The sequence below is a fragment of the Podarcis bocagei genome (genome assembly GCF_964188305.1).
Source record: "Podarcis bocagei genome assembly, chromosome: 5".
NCBI lineage: Eukaryota > Metazoa > Chordata > Lepidosauria > Squamata > Lacertidae > Podarcis > Podarcis bocagei.
The window spans coordinates 91789873-91799164 of record NC_138129.1 but is presented as its reverse complement, the minus strand read 5'-3'; positions in this window follow the sequence as shown (position 1 = coordinate 91799164).

Below are 9292 nucleotides of genomic sequence, written 5' to 3'. Positions count from 1 at the left end.
GGCACCCGCCCTGTGGAACGCCCTCCCATCAGATGTCAAAGTGATATATAACTACCTGACATTTAGAAGACGTCTTAAGGCAGCCCTATTCAGGGAAGTTTTTAATCTGTGATATTTTACTGTATTTTTGGTTTCTATGGAAGCAGCCCAGAGTGGCTGGGGAAACCCAGCCAGATGGGCGGGGTACAAATAAAAAATTATTATTATTATTATTAAATTCTCCCCAGCAACAATTGGAGGTGCCCTTTCAAATTCGTGGCCATCCATACTAACCCGCCCAGCAACAGGGGATGCCTTGGTTGCCCCCACTGCAACACGTGCTCTCCATGAAGGAGAACCCGCTTTGTGTGAATAACCCATTTCTGGTGGAAAATGACTAAGGGGAATTGTGGCTAGCACTGAAAATCATGATGAGATGCAGGAGGCAGCTGTGTCCTGTGGGTGTCTACTTTTCTGCAAAGTAATTAAAGAAGTCTCATGGCATGCTAACGTTTTTCTCAAAGCACAGTGTTGTGCCCTGGAATTTATACAGCATGGGAATTACAGGTCCAGGATAGAAGTATGTGAAAGTGAATGAATTAAACCTTAATGTAATTGCTTTAAAACTGATTAAGATTTTTTTTAAAAAATATAATTCATCCCCCTATCACCACAAGTATTCATATTATTATTATTTTTTGTGGTGATTTGAGACTGTCTCTCAGACTTAGGGTACTTTTTAAATGAAGTACGCTGCAAATTTGAAAGATAGCAGGCCAGATATGGAACAGGTTGGTTTCATTCCTCTCTGCAGTAAAAATACTACAAATAATTGCCTCCGTGTAGGAAGTTCTTGTTGTTGTGTTTCTTTTTGTTTTGCCTCTTGTGATGTCCTTGAGGAAGGAACAAATAGTTCTAGTTCACACAGAAGCTAAATAAGATGTTTGTAACTTTATGAAGGGGGGGGGGAATAGCCCATGCATACACATTCCAAAGCTACCTATATCAACAGCAGTAAAAGCTTTCATAAAAGCAAACATTTCCTTTGTTATGCTAATGCGGATGTTTGTCAGAAGCAAAAAACAAACTTTGCTTGAACGCTGCGGCATTCTTTCTAGAATAAAGCAAGGCTCAAGGCGCCGGTGGGATTTTGAATGACATGTTTTTGCAGTTTTGGAAGAATCTGACTTGAACTTTTCCTCACATGAAAGGAGTCGGATCTGCTTGTCATAGTGGAGGCATTAGGGATGGGGAATAAATTTGGTTCTGTCGGCAAGTGAACCTACCTAATTCTCATTTCCTGGGGGCGGCGGCGGAATGCATGATCCAAAGCACAGCTATCCTTCAAAATTAAGAAAAGTACTATTCTCCAAACAAAGCACGTGAAAATGCATATGAGGGGAAGTTTTCATAAAAACACACAGGGAGGGAGCCGGCGTTTGTCCACAGACAGCTTTCCGGGTCATGTGGCCAGCAGGACTAAACCACTTCTGTTCGCAATGGAAACACCACGACGGAAACCAGAGCGTACAGAGACACTATTTAACTTCCCGCTGCAGCAATACCTATTGATATACTTGCACTGGGGTGCTTTCAAATTGCTAGGTTGGCAGGAGCTGGGACAGAGCAACACTTCTGACTAAGCCGCTTCTGGCGAACCAGAGCAGCACACGGAAATGCCATTTACCTTCCCGCCAGAGCGGTTTAGACCACAGCGCCACCTGTGTCCTTTTATGCACCATGTACAACAACTATGGGACACGGGTGGCGCTGTGGGTTAAACTACAGAGCCTAGTACTTGCTGATCAGAAGGTCGGCAGTTTGAATCCCCGTGACAGGGTGAGCTCCCGTTGCTCGGTCCCTGCTCCTGCCCACCTAGCAGTTCGAAAGCATGTCAAAGTGCAAGTAGATCAATAGGTACTGCTCCGGTGGGAATGTAAACGGTGTTTCCGTGTGCTGCTCTGGTTTGCCAGAAGCGGCTTAGTCATGCTGGCCCCATGACCCGGAAGCTGTACGCCGGCTCCCTCGGCCAATAAAGCGAGATGAGCGTTGCAACCCCAGAGTTGTCCGCAACTGGACCTAACAGTCAGGGGTCCCTTTACCTTTACCTTACAACAGCTGTGCTTGCTCCTGCCATGTCTAGCTTAGTGCTGAACAGCTTCACCGTTCATATGTTTTGTACTTGGGATTAAATGTACAACTGGGACTAATCTACTAAATGAGTGTTCTTGAAGACGCTTATCAGGACAGAAGAATTAAACTGCTGGCAGTTGGAGTCATAGGGTTTCTAGAGAGGTTGCTTCATTTTAATTACAGGCTCACGCATTCTTTCCCCTGCATTTCCACAGACCTCAACCCCCTGTTTTCAATGTTTTCTATTTACACAGCAAAGATCCTAACCATTCAGTCAGTGCAATGAAGGTCAAATAGCTACCCACAGCCCACATGGCTGAAGGATGCTGCGTAGGCCTGAAAAGGCACCACAAAAATATCTCCGTTGGCAGAGATGTCAACAGCAATTCTGCGCCACGTTTATCTCTCAGCACCACACAAGACTGAGCCTCAGAGCTGCATCAACAAAGCTTTAATTTTAAAAAATCCCATCTGTTTAGTAGCATGAGGGGGTAGTTAGTCTCAGTTGCTTTGAAGCCGGCCTCCTTCAAATATATATGATGATTTTAAACTGCTTCCCAGCCATGCTTGTTGGCTATACAAAGTGAGGCGTTTAGTTTAACCACATTTCTGTTTGTTTGTAGTTTATGGACATTGGATATAAGAGGTGAGAAAGTCATGGTGCACCTGTAACAGCGAAACCGGACGCCTTCATCTGCCCCAGCTGCAATAAAACATGTCTCTCCCATATTGGTCTCTACAGCCACAGCAGGCACTGTAACTCTCCGGTGGTTTGACTTGACAGAGTCAAATATTCCGTGCCATTTTTAACAACTTACATTGCTGTAAAGGTCGGTAAAAATGGCGTGAAAAATTTGACTTTCTTCCAATCAAATGTGATATGTTCTTCCACCAAATAGGAAGAGGTTACTCTTCAAATATGTTAATAATTCTGCCATTTTTATACTTTCATAGGAAGGGTATATTGATGGTGAATGCATTCTTCCCTTGTTAATCTCAGTACAGTGGTACCTCGGGTTAAGTACTTAATTCGTTCCAGAGGTCCGTACGTAACCTGAAACTGTTCTTAACCTGAAGCACCACTTTAGCTAAGGGAGCCTTCCACTGCTGCCGCACGATTTCTGTTCTCATCCTGAAGCAAAGTTCTTAACCTGAAGCACTATTTCTGGGTTAGCGGAGTCTGTAACCTGAAGCGTATGTAACCTGAAGTGTATGTAACCCGAGGTACCACTGTAATCTTAAATGTATTCTATTTGACATTATCGCCCTCTTCTTAGATGCCTTCTAGAGCATTAACAAGGGCAAAGTAATAGTTATTAAACTATTACACCAAGCATTAAGGGCAAATGAGGGTAGGTTGGTTTGCTTTTAATCCAGTTTGAATAACTTGACACATGCTCTTTATATTTCACAAGAATGAGATAACTGGATATATGCTACGGATATGTATCATGAGCTATATAGGACCCACCAGCCCATTGATAACTATTGTGCACTGATACCTTGGTTAGAGGGTGATCAAACAATGAATAAACAGAATGAGTAACTGATAACAGCATCTTAGTTATGTTTTAGATTTGTAGGAATAGAGAAACAACCCTATTGTTCCAGAAAAAGAAGACTCAAGCCATTTTGTTTGTTTGTTTCAAAGGGGATAATCCTTTTTTTTTGGTATATAATTTTTATTAAATTTTCTGTTTTACAATTTAAAGTAGTCATCTTTACATCCTTAAGATATCAGTGACTTCCTTTCTTCCCTTTCCGTGGCTCATTTTACATATAATAAATCCCTGCATATTTTACCAAAACTATACCGTTTAGTATTCCATTATTGTATCCATCAAAACTTACTTACACTGTTGAATTTATCTTAATGCTGCCAGCGTTTTCAGCTGTACACAATTATTTTCCATATATTCAAATAAACGTTTTCCAATCTTCTCTAAACGTACGTTCTTCTTGTTCTCTTATTCTATATGTTAAGTCTGCAAGCTGATGTTTCAAAGTACTTTCCCCCAAAAACCAGAGTCTTTTCTGTTGGGGATTAATTCAGACTGAAAGTCCCAGGTGTCAAAAAAGGTTATTTATGTATGTCACTACTGCGGCCCGTGTTTTGTTAGCCCCAAAATGGAAAACGAGTGAGGTCCCAAAGAAGAATGACAACTTAAATTGACAGAAAATGCGCCGGTTGCAGACTCAGGCCATTTTTTAATGAGTGTGCTATGTAGATGCTACAGACTAATTACAACAAACAGGGATGTATCTTGAAGACTTTCTAAAATAGGTTAATCTAATCATGGAAAGAGTTTTGCTGAACAGGTAATCCTTACTCGAACCATTCATACCGCTGACGTCAATGGAACTCTTTTCAGCAGATGGGATTATTTGTGTGACGAAAAGTTTGTGTCTGGCTGCAGCCTTTGTGCTGACCTTAATCTGTTATATCTGTGACATTCTCCGTCCTCGGTCTACCTACTTCTTCCCTGTTCTCGAACTAGGAGTTAGGTCTGTTAGTCATAAGCAACGGTCGTGATCATGCTTAGCATTTGGAAAGAGATATTATTTCATATAGCGTGCCTGCATTATCTCAGGAAACCTTCAAACTGCTGTTCTTACTTATCCTCATATTGCAAATTCCCGTCCTGCAAACTGAGACTAAAAGATAAAAGTAGCCGCTCAAGTGAGTTCATGGTTGGTGTGAGATTTATTAATTAGCTAATTAGTTTATTAGTTCATGCTCCAACCTGCCACGCTATATTTAGCTGATACGGTAAGAAGACTTGCAAAAGTGTCCCGATGTGTTTGAAAGGTAACATGAGAAATTACCCTGAATGGCTTGTTCAAAACATATCTAGCTGGAGGTTTAAAAGTATGGAAAGTCAGAGGTGATGGTCCTCATTTGTCTTTTGTTCAGAGAACAATACTGCAAACTCACAATCTGCTTCTCAAGAACCGTTCGTTCCCTAAGTCTGTGTTTCTCAAACACAAAATTGAATTGCCCCTCTTATTTACTAAACTTGCTGCACCTTCTGGGTCCCCACCAAGGGTACAGGTTCAGTTTACATTGTGAGCAAGACCTCAAGGGACTGGTGCTTGATTTGCACGAAGCTGGTCGCCATGAGCTGGGGGGAAACGTGCATTTTGAATCAAATAAATATTAATGTTGTAATAAACAAAAATCTGCCCTTATTCCCTTATGGGGGACACAAGAGCCCTTATAGAGTCCTTTGCAGGTTCACCATCGGCCGGAGAAAATAACAGAGGCCAACCAGAGAATATTGAGAAGCAAAGCAACTAGTAAGCCTGATCTTTATCAAACCGTTGCAACAGGGTGCCCCCTTCACACGCAGAAAAGGAGGAGGACCCAGAACCAAGGTGTGCCCTTATATAGACATTTTAAATTGCCCGCCCTGGAGTCCAAGACCACCCCCCAGACACATCATACCTACACCACAGAAAGGGCGGTCTACAACAGAAATCTGAGTGTGTTTACCTCCTACCTGGCAGGTTACCTGTTAATGCTCACTTGATTGGATACCCTGGGGAGCCTGGCCAGTCTTCTGTAATGATAAATACTTAGTTCCTGAGCCAGGTCACAGGCTCACCCTATTCATACACAGACATACCCTTAAGACAGGATTTGTGAATGAAAAGACAATGGGGAGGCCTTTCCATTTTCCTTGACCTTGCAAAGAAATCATTTGTTCAGTTTGGGAGTCAAAATGGTTTCAGGGCTGTTTTCCTGTGCTGCTTCAGACATGTGGTTTATATATTTATGTATGTGTTTGCTTGATACATTTATGAACATTTATTATATATATATATAAGACCTTAATTTTTTTATTTCAATGTAAATCTGTTTATTGTGGGTTGAAAAATAGTCACGGCATCTAAGTGTAAATGTGCTGCTCATCTGAAAGGCAGTTTTTTGGAAAGTTTAATCCACAGGAGGAAGGAGCCATCATTTGTTCTGAAAATGCTATCTTTAGCATTAAATTCCCAATTCTTAAATAAGGCTTGGCGCAAAGCTTAGCAGCCAAATGCAGAATCTGAAAGCTCACGTAGCTAGGAATAAAGGCCTGCAGCTCAACACTGACGGCTGAGATGGCACAGGGCTAAAACTTTGCCAAATGGATACAATGGGTTCTTATTGGTTTGGAAAACCATAAACTGCACCTGGAAATTCTGATAAAAGAGAAGATGGGCAGTTTCTAAAAACAGTCCCTTGCAAACAGACCCCTCCCAAATTGGCAAGCTGCTCTCCGGAGTGCCTCCCACTCTTTTAAAAAAGGTGTTTGGGTTCAGACAAGCTGAGATAAGGAAAGGAAGTCCATGCCAGCTGTGGGGATAGATGAGGAAGTGTTCAAGAGGTTGTCCAGGAGTTGGAAAAAGGAGAGTTGCCTAAGGGTAGGTGGGCAGCTGGAGAGTGGGCTGGGTGATATACAGTATCAGTATATCATCCCAAACCAGTTTGAAGTCCATATCATGATACTCAGTCAGTCAGTTTTATTGCACATAGCCAAAGGCTGCCGCAATGTACACAGAATCATTCAACAATGAACAGAAAATATACTAGATTGATACCAAAAACTTAAAACATTTATATTGTCAAGACATTACCTACTCTAAACAGAGCTATAAAAGTACTTTAATGTACAAGTTAAGACAAAAACAATAAAATTTATAAGCTAAAATTATCACATGGCCACTAATATATTAAAAAGCAATGTTAATTAATACAATGTGCAATTATATTTGGAGTTTGGTGATAAAGATAGAATATAGCTTGATGTAAAGGTAAAGGGACCCCTGACCATTAGGTCCAGTCGCGGACGACTCTGGGGTTGCGGCGCTCATCTCGCTTTACTGGCCGAGGGAGCTGGCGTACAGCTTCCGGGTCATGTGGCCAACATGACTAAGCCGCTTCTGGCAAACCAGAGCAGCGCACAGAAACGGCGTTTATCTTCCCTTTGGAGTGGTACCTATTTATCTACTTGCACTTTGAGGTGCTTTCGAACTGCTAGGTTGGCAGGAACATAGCTTGATGTAGATAGGGTGAAATAAATTCATCTCTTTTACAGTTGGTGGCTACCTTGCCTATATAATTTGCTCTAATTTTCCTAGCGATATCATGATACTGGTTTAATAATTTTGGACCTGGCAATATATCGCGAATCGTGATGAATTTGTGTGTGTGCTTTGCAAAAATCGCAATGTGGGGAAACCAGTGAAGCCAGCCAATGCTTCTTTCGCTTCCTGCAGCCCCTGTTAAATTTGCCGGCTGAAATGTCCCCTACCAGTTGCAGCTACCTCAAGGTTTTGGAATGTTTTTGGCCTTTTGTACAGAGAGCTCTGGTTCACCTGTTAACAAGACTCCACCTGGGGAGAGGCTTCCAGGTGACTCCAATGATTGCAGCTGCTTACTACTCCGGTTTTCCAACACTCATTGTTGCTGCTTGCCCATCTTGGCTGTGAGTCCTGGAAGACCTTCTTCTTGGCTTGCAGGCTCCCCCCGTAACCTGGCCTTGGATAGGGGGGACCTGACTGACCCCTGCACAAAAACTGAAGCTGCTCAAGAGGCTAGAGACCATATTGACAGTAAGTGCTAAAACCCTGCTCCCTGCCTTGCAAGCCTTTTCCAAAAACTGAAGCCCTTAGGCTAGGGTGCTGTTGGTGTTTTTTTTTTTTGGGGGGGTGTTGTTGCTGTTGGTCTTTTGAATATTTTAGATCTTGTGATTTATATGGAAATGGTTCAGCTTGGTTGTACATTTTTTAAACGTTTTATTTACTGCTTATGAATACTTTGGTTATGTTGTGGGGGTTTTTCATGTTACAAGCTGCGTTGAGCATGGTTTGAACGGTGGAAAGGTGGCCTGAAAATTAAATTATGTATTTAGGCATGCACATACAGTGGTACCTCGGGTTAAGTACTTAATTCGTTCCGGAGGTCCGTACTTAACCTGAAACTGTTCTCTCTTTTTTGTATAATATTTATTAATTTTCCAACAATTTAAACGCAACACTACAAAAGAAAAAACATTTAAAAAAAATAAAAAATAACAAAGCAATGCAATACAATACAAAAACACTACAAAACACTAACACATAAGACTAATAAAACAAAAACAAAACCATTTCATTGTCTTATCTTTCGTTCACTTGTTTCCACAACCTCCTCACACCTCCCTTTTTGTATTCCACTTCTGTTAATTGTTTCAGGAATTCCTTTCCATCTTCCTCTGTTTTCTATCCTATAATTATCTTAACACATTCTAACCTTATTTTTCCCTTTAATGCTCTATTAATCTATTTATACTTAATTCCTTATAACATTTCTACTAAAGCCATATAACTTCATTCCAACATTTTTCTAACATTCAATAATTTTACAGTATTTCTGTAAATAATCTTTAAACTTTTTCCAGTCTTCTTCCACCGATTCTTCTCCCTGGTCTCGGATTCTGCCAGTCATTTCCGCCAATTCCATATAGTCCATCAACTTCATCTGCCATTCTTCCCGGGTGGGTAAATCTTGTGTTTTCCAATACTTCGCAATAAGTATTCTTGCTGCTGTTGTTGCATACTAACCTGAAACTGTTCTTAACCTGAAGCACCACTTTAACTAATGGGGCCTCCTGCTGCTGCCGCGCCGCCGGAGCCAAATTTCTGTTCTTATCCTGAAGCAAAGTTCTTAACCTGAAGCATTATTTCTGGCTTAGTGGAGTGTGTAAGCTGGAGCGTATGTAACCTGAAGCATCTGTAACCCGAGGTACCACTGTACAGTGGTGCCTCGCAAGACGAAATTAATTCGTTCCGCAAGTCTCTTCGTCTTGCGGTTTTTTCGTCTTGCGATGCACGGTTTCCCATAGGAATGCATTGAAAATCAATTAATGCGTTCCTAGGGAAACCGCCTTCAGACCAGGTCCGGGGACAGTCTGTCCCCGGACCTCTTCTGAAGGCTGGGGGGGGGGACAAGGGCTTTTCTTCTCACCCCCAGCATTTTAAAAAACCTTGGGACAGCGGAGGACTTCTCCGCTGTCCGGGCGATCTTAAAATGCTGGCGGGCGGCATTTTAAAATCGCCCCGGACAGCGGAGGACTTCTCCGCTGTCCGGGGCGATTTAAAAGCCCCTGGGAAGGCAGGCGGGGGGGGGACAAAGACTTTTGCCCCCCGCCCGCCT